The 11,307-nt window shown below is 33.0% G+C and overlaps 1 long non-coding RNA gene across 1 annotated transcript; it reads right to left on the bottom strand.

The window, feature by feature from the left end:
* Nucleotides 1-9,706: 9,706 nt before the first annotated feature.
* Nucleotides 9,707-11,135, bottom strand: LOC128290648 (uncharacterized). The gene is made up of 2 exons (XR_008280432.1): nucleotides 10,353-11,135; nucleotides 9,707-10,028 (listed from the first exon to the last, which is right to left on the bottom strand). It is a non-coding gene; the product is annotated as an uncharacterized LOC128290648 (long non-coding RNA).
* Nucleotides 11,136-11,307: the final 172 nt, after the last annotated feature.

The raw sequence follows: 11,307 nt of genomic DNA on the forward strand, positions 1-11,307 counted from the left end.
CTAAAACTACAATGTTAGAGACTTACCACTATGTAGAAACTGAGAATAGTTAAAAGGAGTAATTGGCCTACCCACACAAGAGCCGAACACACATAATATCTGAGGCAAAATGAAAGGGTCACACCTTTATCAGGAAATCGCAAAAGAGGGAGGTGATAGATTAAACTATAAATGTAACTGAGAGAGAAGAAAAATCAACACTTACCTACACTAGTAAAAATTAGTAGTCCAAAATCGCCAAGAAGAAGAAGTATTTGACTAAGCCATTAGATTCAAAGAAGGAGAAGTCGTGAGGGATAAAAAAGGCAAGATATTCGGCCTAGGGAACAAAAGCCAATTGGAAGAGAAAAGGAGAAGAGAATCGATCCAACATAAGAGCTAGCAACCGAAAGAAACGAAGAGAACAGAGTGAAGATTAGCCAAAAACGAAAGAGCCAAATGAGGGCGAAAAGAAAGGGAGTTCGGCTAGGCAACCCGATTGAAGGGAAAGAGAAGGTATTCGACCAAGGTCTTGAGGGAAAGAAGAGAAGAATTAAAAACGACAACACAAGAGGCTAAAAGGAAAAAATAAAATCAAGAACCCAAAATGAACCTCAACTGTACGCCAAAAACAACCAAACGGACAATGTTATACCCTTCTTAATACAAACGGCTTCAAAGGAGAAAATGAGCAAAAACCACAGTCAAAATCGATCACTAGAGGGTCCTCTACCCCAATTGAAATTCCTTAGCAATTCACTTGCCAATTCGGCAATGATTCTCCCTCTCAACTTCAAATCCCACCTTTCTCTCCCCTAATCTCTCCTAAAACCGTTCCTCCACTAGCTCCTGATCCAACCAATTTAAACTCTACTCAAGTAAGCAGAGTTTCGGTCAACAACAACTTCCTACACGGCAAGGGTAACAAAAAGAAACATCTCTGAGCACAACAACCCTCGAACCCAAGACCCACAAGCAGCAACATCACACCTCTATCCCCTGCACCTCTCAGCTATTTTTAACAGATCCTTCCCACAATTATTTAAGAACCCCATTAACAGAAGACAGGGTTATCATAAGAAAAAATCAAAATTTGGCATAAGCCCAAGCTTGAACTCAAGACCTCTCCAACACTCTTCAGGACACTTAACCACTGAGGCAAGCATACATTTATGCGATTTAACACACACAAAAAATAAATACCCAAATTTTTGGGGCGTTATAGTTTTTCTTTCTTTTAGGGAAATATTTTTTTACACTGCCTTTGCTAAATAATCTTATGAAACTTCATCAAATTTTTAGACATAGAAGATTGTTGAGAATTGAAGTACAAAATGCTTTCTTAATGGTCTCACAATGCAAAGGTGATTATGTTGCTATGACAACTCTTACATTCATAAGTTTATGCATATATTGCTTGAAGACAAGCAATAACTCAAGTTTGAGGGTGTGATAACTCTTGAAAAGAGTTATAATTCATGCCTTTAGATTGGGTCAATTATATGTACTTAAGTGAACTTAGTTGCATTTTAGGAAATTATTTTAACATTTTTAGTACATTGCATAAAAAGCTTGGATGGTGCTTAAATATTATTATTTGTTACTTTTAATTGCTTTTGGTAGGGTTGTGTTTGGTGGTTTGATAGATGTAGGTTGAGGCACAAGAAATAAAGAAGTGAAGGTTTGTCAGGGCAAAAGGTTGGACATTTTGTCAGCACGAATGTCGTGGCAATATCGGGAAGACCGAATCAACACTCAACAAATACCAATTTTAGCCCAACTGTACTTGTACTAGAAAATCTGCCTAAAAAAAGGAGAAAATAATATTGGGTTTTTTGTTTTATCTTAAAAAAAATTTTAAAAAGGAGAAGATAATCTTGGGTTGTTGAAAAAAGAATTTAAAAAGAGGAAAAGATAAACATGGGTTGTTGGATTTACCCTAGGAAAAAAGCTATAAAAAGTCAAAGGAGGAAACCCTAAATGCCGAACAAGGGGAAGAGATCATTAGGCAAAGATAGAGGGTAGCGACTGAGTAAAGACAGAAAGAAGAAGACGAAAGCAGTCCTTCTCAGCCATCACAGGACACTGTATTTGTAACAGCCCGATTTAGGGCCTAGTTGGAACAGTGGTCTCGGGACTACAAATCTGAAGTTGGGAAAATTGTTTTTATTATTATGAGGTTATAGTACGATTATAATAATGCACAACAAATATGGGGAGCTAATTTTAATGTTTTTGAGCCCAATTGCGAGAAAGAACTAACTCGCATAAAAGACAAAAGTTGCATTTTAGTACCCAAATATGTCAATTAGTTAGAGAACTAAAATTTGGGGCTTTAAAAGAGTAATTAGACCCTTTTTAAAGGAGCATAGCAGGCCATAGGGTCAAGAGGAGACAAAAATTTTAAAATTAGGTGGGTTAGGTGACTTATTTTGACTAAAATAGAGATAGATGAAAGGAGGATGATATCATCCCTTTCCATCTTCTTCCTCCACCAAAATTTTTAGCAAAGAATGGGGTTTTGAAAGTTTCAAAAATTTCAGTAACATTAATCCTCTCAAGTAAGTGATTTTGAAAGTTTCTATTAATAATTTTTACATTTTTGGACTCCTTGAAGCATAGGCTTCCTAATGAGAGGTTTATTTTGCAAAAGGGTTGAAAGTGTAGGGTTTTACCATGGAAATATTTGTGATGTTTTCTGAGTTTTATGGAAGAAAATGAGTCTTAGTTGTGTAATAGACAACTTTTGTGAAAGAACTTCTCATGAAAACCCTTATAGGACCATTTTGTAAAGTTTGTGAAATTAGGTGATAAGGGTGTGAAACAGTGAGAATTTGGTGATCCTATAAGAGTAAAAAGGGGCCAGCTAGGCCTAAGATACAAAGAAATTCAATAAAAATTAAATTTTGAGCATAACGGTAAAATGGTCATTTTGCCAAGATCTATGTGCAAAATAGTCATTTTACTTGAGATGTGAATTTTAAATTGCCTAATTGTGTTTAGTGACTAAATGATGCATTTTTTTTTTATCATAGATCAAGAATTGCCAAATTCGAACCTAGACTAGGGGAAAGCCAAGCAAATCGACTAAACCAACTAGTCGAGTACATTTTGTAACTTGAGGTAAGTTGTATGTAAATAATACAACTACATTGTTAATGTATGTATTTGAATTGTCTTTGAATTGATATAGTATGAATTGCTAGATTGGGAACTGAGAATGCATATTAATGATTGAGATAGTAGAAAGATCTAGTTGGGACCCTAGGAAACAAACCGGATATTCATGCCATAACATTCGGATTTCTTGTGTGCCAGTGTAAGACATGTCTGGGACATACATCGGGCACATTATGAGTGCCAGTGTAAGACCATGTCTGGGACATGGCATCAGCGTAGAGATGAGTGCCAGTGTAAGACATGTCTGGGACATGCATCGGCTAAGAGTCGTGCTAGTGTAAGGCATGTCCGGGACATGCATCAGCACGTATATACTAGAGTTAGTATAAGACCATGCCTGGGACATGGCATCGGCCTTGATGATGATAGCCTATGTGAGACCATGTCTGGGACATGGCATCGGCAACTTATCCCATGTTTGAGGCTTATAGAATATCCGATAGTATTCCGAAAGGTTCGACTTTAAGATTACGAAAGTGATTTAATAAGGAAAGTATAATAATGTTGTGAGTGGTACAGGTACCTATTTGGTATGCATGAGTAATGAGCTCAAATTAGAAAATGTGATTTGAGTAGACGGTAATGAGTAAGTCAAGTTTATGCTTACCTTTGAGCTATGAGTATGATGACTAATGGTGAAATTGTTGTTGTATATTTATTTATATGCAACTTAATTACTAAGCTTTACGCTTACTCTCTTTCCTTTCCCTTTTCTTTCAGTGCCGTTTAATTAGCTCAAAGATCCCTTGAAGTCGAAGATATCGATCACACTATCAATCGAAGCACTTGGTATAGTATAAATTTCTTTTGAGTATGGCATGTATAGGGCTAGACTAGGATGTTTGTTTTAATGAGAAATTGATTATGTACTTTGGCTTAAGTCAAAAGCCCTTCATTTTGTATCAAGCCTAGAATAATATTATTCATTTTGGCAAATGTAGATAATGTTCTTTCTATGGATAAATTGGTGTCTATTGTGGTGAAATTAGTATATTGAAATGATCTTGTGTAGGTTGTGTAAAATGGGTGACAAAATGGCTTGGAAGAATGGCCTCCTTTTGTCCACATGGACAAGGCACACGGGCGTGTGTCTAGACCGTGTGTGACACACGACTCACTCCCATGGGTGTGTGTTATGGCCGTGCGTCCCCTGCACTTAAAATTTTAAGTCAGTTTAGTACACGGGTAGGCCACACGGGCGTGTGTCATGGCCGTGTTTTAAAGTCAGTGTTGTACACGGGCGTGTGTCATGGTCGTGTTTTAAAGTCAGTGTTGCACACGGGCTAAAGGCACGGGCGTGTCCCAAGCCACACGGACGTATGGAGCTTTAAAACATGAATTTTTCAAGTTTTTCTCAAGTTCTCGGTTTAGTCCCAAACCGTCTCTAATGTATGTTTTAGGCCTCGTGAGCCTGTTTAAAGGACATAATGCATGTGAACGGGAAGTTTTAAGTTAAAAGAAATTTTATGGCCCAGTTTTATATGCGTGTGCTTGAGTTAAGTCCGGTAGCACCTCGAATCCTATCCCGGCGTCGGATACGGGCGAGGGGTGTTACAGTATTGCTGGAGTGTAAACTAGACACGCAAAAGTTGTCTTCCCGAAGTCTTCCATATTTCTTACTTTTTTCTTCTGTGAATTGAATGATGAAAATGGTGTTGGATGTTATTTTGGTTTTGAATTTTATGTGCCAACCCATGAGCTGTAATATCCCGAAATTTTTTACAGTAAAATATTATCCATGATATAATAAAATATGGAAATAAAGTGACAAAAAGGGAAATTTTGAGTTATGTCAATATTGGGAAGTATATTATGATATATTAATTCAAGAAAGGATTAAATTGTAAAAGTGAAAAAAGTTTGTTGCAAAGAGTAAATACTCAAAATTTGAAGGGTTAAAGTGTAAATATGAAAAATTTGAAGGACCAATAGTGTAAATATTTTAAGGGTGGAATGATCTAGAAACTAAGGAAAATGGATGAATTAGGACCAAATTGAATAGATAAAGAACTCTGAGGGACTAAATTGCAATTTTACCAAATTAAATGATGACTCAAGGATGGAATTTTAAAAGATAATGAAGGGCAAAATGGTTAATTGGAAGAGAGAGAAATCTAGAAAGTAATAACGATGCTAGAGATATTTTGATATTTTATAATTATTTAATTAGATAAATATTATTTTATTAATATTTTAATAAGATATTTTATTATTATTTTATTAGTATATAAAGAAAGAAAGATGAGAAATTCTCATCCATATTTCCCATACAACGTGAGAGAAAGAGAGAAAGAAAGAAAATTTTACTTTCTTTACAATTTGGTCCTTTTACCAAAAATTTACCATTTTCACCCAAAAATAAAAAGAATTTCCATAGCTACCAAGAGAGAAAAATGTTAAGGAGACTATGAGAAGTTAGAATATCAAGTTGGATTCAAGAAATGGAAGCTGAAGGAGAGAGAAAATCAAGATGAAGATTGAAATCAATAGAACAAGGTAAGAACATCATGATTTCAATATATTTTTTTAAGTTTGATATTATTGAAAAAGCATGGGATTAATGTTAATGTAGAGTTTCCTTACATATGGTCCTATGTTCTTGATATGTTAGTGAAGAGAAAATAAGAGAAAGTGATGAGAAATAGTGTAGAGAAAGAAAATAAGGGTGTTATAAATATGGTAAATAATATCTTGCATTAAAACAGTTCTGGACAGCTGCAGTAGTCTAATTTTGAAAAATCATAAAAAAATTTATCAATCAAATTATAGGATGAATAAAATATGAAATTAAAAATTATTGAGTCTAGTTTCTTATAGAAGAAATTATGTAAGCAATGGAATTGTAAATCATGAGATATAAAAAATTTTGTGAGACAAGGTCAGAATGATTTCGGGTTCCCCTGTTTTGACTTTGGAAAATCATAAAAAATTGGATAAAAATAATTATGAGCTTAAATTTATATTTTTAGAATCCTGAATTAGTCTATTTTTAATAGAAACAAACAATAACGTCATTTTAATTCTGTACGAGAAGATAATTAATTTTTAGTGAAGAAGGGTCAGAACTGTCAGACAGCAAAATAGGGGTAACTTTAAAGAATAAAATGTACTTATTGGCTAAACGAAAAATTCTGAAAATTTTATGGTAAGAAGATATATGAGTCTAATTTCAGGGAAAATTATCGGATCTTAATTTTGGAGTTCTATAGCTCCAGATATAAATAATTTAGTGAATATGACATAGATGGACAGCTTGAATATTCATAAAAGTGAATAATAAAAAAATATAGATAATGTTACTTACAAGTGTGTTATATACATTGAGGATGTGGAATGGAGAGGAGGAGAAGGAAAAAATTTATGAATATTCATTTAGCATGGCTAATTTGCATATTTTAGGCTCAGGAACTAAATTGAATAAAAGTAAAACTTCATGGGCAATTTTGTAAAAATATCAGAAATGACCAAATTGCATGAAATAGATTTATTTTATTATTTAAATTACAAAATTGAATGAAATTATCAATTTAGTTCAAGATAGGGGGAAAACATGTTTTAGGGATTAAATTAAAAAGTGTTGAAATTATGGAAAATTCTGATATTTTATAGAATTCATGGATTTTTATCAATATGTATGAGAATAATAGCTGGAAACAAGGATTAAATTGCAAGAATTTTATTTTCCTAACCCTAAGGATGAAATCGTCATTAATTAAAAGTTTAAGGGCAAAATGGTAATTTTTCCTAGAGCATTAATTAAATGCATTAGAATATGAAATGAATGAAAATAATGATCAAATTTATTTGTAAAGATCCGAACGAGTCAAATATGAGACTTGATCGTGGAAAAGAAAAGATATCGGATTAATGAAATTATAAACACAAACAAGCAATGAGGTAAGTTTGTGTAACTTGAATTGTATTTTAAATACTTGAACTATGTGGTTATGTGATGAAAATATGATTTGAATGTTCAATTCATGATAATTGATGAAATATTGTTAATACTCGATATAAATTGAAAATAAATCCCGGTTGAATGAAAGGAAAATTTTATGGATCTCTGAAAAGGAATTGACGGTAAAAAGGATCTAGCCCAGACAGGTGATCCTATCCTGATATAGCCCTCCCGAAGAATATGTGGAAAATGGATTTAGCCCGGACGGGTAATCCGAATTAGGGTCTGAACTTAGCCTGGACTGGTAATTCAGATCCAAGCTCATTAGAGTAATTGTCATTGCAGGGGATTTAGCCTGGACTGGTAATCCCACTGTAAGGATAAAGTTCGCGAGAGTGTGCTCTCTGATATGAAATGTGTAAGACCATGGTTGAAAGATATCATGGCAACCTGATATGAAACGTGTAAGACAATGGTTGAAAGATACCATGACAGCCTGATATGAAATGTGTAAGACCATGGTTGAAAGATACCATGGCAACCTGATATGAAATGTGTAAGACCATGGTTGAAAAATACCATGGCAACATGACATGAAAAGAATAAGACCATGGTTGAAAGATACCATGGCAACATGACAGAAAATGAGTAAGACCATAGTTTAAAGACACTATGGCATCATGTCAAAGATAAATAAGATCGTGGATAGGAGACGCTATGACATCTATTGAACAATTGATATTCAGGTAATACGTATCAGATGACGAATGGTTATATGAAATAGTTGTGTGAAATGTTTACAAGAACTGGTCATATGGAAATATATGTACAAAATAGTTGTATAAAATAATTATGAAGATAGATAAACAAAATAAGTATAAGTACATGGAATATAATTTATGTTAAGTTTGATATAAACTATTACCTAATAAATATACATAAAATATATGGAAATGATGGAGCATGAAATATTGATATAATGAAATGAATGATATATGCTTATGAAGAAACGGTAAGAGCATGATATGTTTCATGACATGTACATAAATGATTATCTTTGATATGTTGATACAAGGAAATTATGTAAGTTGAGACTATTATTAAACCCAAGTGCGATATGTCGAGAAAATAAGTATATCAATGTTGAATTTAGATGAAATATGTGCAATATACTAAGAATGATGTTATTTGACGCTTAGACAAGTGCCAAGCTATTGATTGAATGGTAACATGTTTAATTATAAGGAGCATTGAAATAGTAAGTACTTAGATAAAAATAAAATTTAAGATTTTGCGAAATTTTTTTCTATGATCCTGATTTAATTCCGGTTGGTTTCTAATGTATGTTTGGGGCTTCGAGGGCCCAATATACAGACGTTATCATTATTTTCAAAATATGAATAATAAATGACTCAGAATTATCTGAAAATGTTCAGTAAACTCCGGTAATGCCTCGTACCCTATTCCGGCAATGGATATAGGTAGGGCGTATTATATAATCTAAATCTCATAGGGTTGGGATTGCATGATGAAACTTTTATTTTCTTTAATAGTTGAAGCATAGATCCAAATCAATTTACTATTTCATTCAATTGTTTTATTTCTAAGTTGTATGCGTATAATCCTTAGACATAAATGATTGTTCAGCATGTCCATAAACTAAGTCTAATTCTGAAAAAAGGTTGGATTAATTGGATCAATAGTGAATGATATGGGCAAGTACTTGACCGATACTTGAAGTGGACTTTAGAAATAGAGCAATGTTCATACAGAAGGAAAATAATACAAGGTACCATATTAAGGCTTATAGACACGGGTAAAGGTAACTTGAGGTTTTTGCTCTTCAAAGAAGCAGACCATTTTAGAACTCTTCTAAACAGTAAACTGGGTATGATTTTGCTGAAGCATTATTAACAGTAAGGGTAGATTATTAGTAATCCTAGCCTTCCAAATCAACATCATATATCCTTTATTCTTTGTCGTTGTTCTTAGTTATTTATTTGTTCATTTACATAATATTCACATAGTAATTCTCATAATTGCCATTGCATTTCTACTATCATTTTGCCATAGCATTTCTAAGTAATCATTAATTCCACATATTGCATGCATCACTATCCCATTAATTGTCATTGCATACTTACCATAGCTTTACCATAGAATTAATTACATTTTATTATAATATCTTGACCACTTTTGTGCCTCAATCTGATCTTCGAGGGAACTATACTCACTCATCACTTTATTACTTAGTTTGATGTGTATACTTGCACAAATCACATATTATTTCACACATGAAAGCAATCATAGGAAGAATGAAAAGCCATGGAAAAAATTTAATGCCTTGTCTAGCTCTAACAAATTGCTTAAGTTTGACCTCATATGTAGGTGCTCACGTTTGACTTTATAATTATTTGTTAGATCTTTGTTTGCTCCCTTATTAGTTTCAACTATAGCTAAAATGACTGAAGAGACATGAGTAGTTAATAAAGACATAGCCTTGTCACCTTTGGAGTGACATCTACTAGAAATGGATGAAGTTGAGGGAAAGTTATGAGATCCATAGCAAGACCCTTGGGATCAAATTTGGTTGGTGATCAAAGATTTGTAAAATCGCATGTAGCTCCAAACATCATTGCAAATATTAAATGAAGCAGATGAAAATATGAAGTACGATGAGCTTAAGTGTACCTAAACAAGTGTTATACAGGGCTATATTAGAAGATGGGTGAACAATAAAACCCAATCTGAATTTGTTCTAGTAAACAAACAACAAAAGTTCCAAAGACCAAATACTTTAAAGATAACATTGAGAACAATAATAAGTTGTAGCCTCTCTTCTCATGGTTTGATTCATATTCAATTCAACCTCCCCATTTTTAGAAGGCATGCCTCTGTTTGCCACAAAATTTTCTTCAACCTTTTCCATTGAAAAAGATTGCATGCCTTTCAACATTATTTCCCACTATTGCTGCAAATCCGTACCAATCCATAATATTTGTGTAATGCACAAACAATCCTTTATCATTAAAATATAAATAGAATCTATTTTATTAATTAGAACAATTTGCATTAGACCATTGCACTTTTCCTTTACCAAAAGTCTAGATTTATAAAGGTCATAAATTTCAACAAGTTAATTCGCCTATATCACCAGTTGCATAAACATTTTCTAATTTAGCTCTAGCATCAACAAGCATTAACTAATAAAACCCAATAGAGATTCCTTCATATGTGTCCTGAGAAAAAAATTTGGTAACATAAGATTGGACATGTAATTTTGAAGAATTCATACCTGATTGCTTAACTAATTTCTCATTGTCATTTGATGATATGAAATTAGAGATAGGTTTAGTTGATGAAGGCAGCCCCTTCTCATAACTTGACAATGATGGCCTTGATTCCATATGTGGTTTCGTACTGTGTTGAATGCATCACTAACATACATATCACAGACTATCTCATCCATTCTCACAAGCATTTGATCGAGCACCAAAGGTGCTTTTGGGCAAAAGGTCTTATGATCATTTTGTATTTTGCTTTGCAACCACTCCAAATAATTATTGGTTTTGGACTCCAAATGTACAAGTAATTGATCAATGACCTCATTTGATAGATTTATTCCATAACCAATCGTAGCAAACATTGACGGCTCTAATACTTATTCATACGAGCCAAAATGTAGAGAGTAAAATTCACAGAGGAAAAAAGTAGAGGAAAGGAGAAGAGGGATTAAGAAAAAAAAAGAGAAACAGAGAAAAGAAAGAATTAAGAAAATGGATCTATTTATTTCATATATTGATGTTTATACACGTGATTGACTTTTACTTTTTATACAGGTAATGATCATATTACATGATTTTTTCAATATTGCCCATAGTAGTTACTACAAATACAATCTAGTTTACACAAATAACAAAACTTATCTATTTTTTAAATTAGCCCATATCATAGTGTAGGCAAATAACTACTATATTTACTTTTGGCCTTTTAAAAAAATTGCCAAAGATGATGTTTTAGAAAGAGGATGGAAAAATGTGGTTGGGGTGAAAAACGAGAAATTAATGAAAAATTATTTTTTTGTATTTAGGATTTGGTTTTAGGTTATGTTTTTGGCCTAATCAATTAGTCTTCCTTACATACGTTGGACATCAAAGTTTTAGTCTTTTCAAAAGTTGTATGTATTTTAGGTGATAAATATATAAATATGTGATATACTAATTAACAAATATGGTTAGGTTCAGTTGAGT

Source organism: Gossypium arboreum, chromosome 3, assembly GCF_025698485.1.
Source record: "Gossypium arboreum isolate Shixiya-1 chromosome 3, ASM2569848v2, whole genome shotgun sequence".
NCBI classification, from domain to species: domain Eukaryota; kingdom Viridiplantae; phylum Streptophyta; class Magnoliopsida; order Malvales; family Malvaceae; genus Gossypium; species Gossypium arboreum.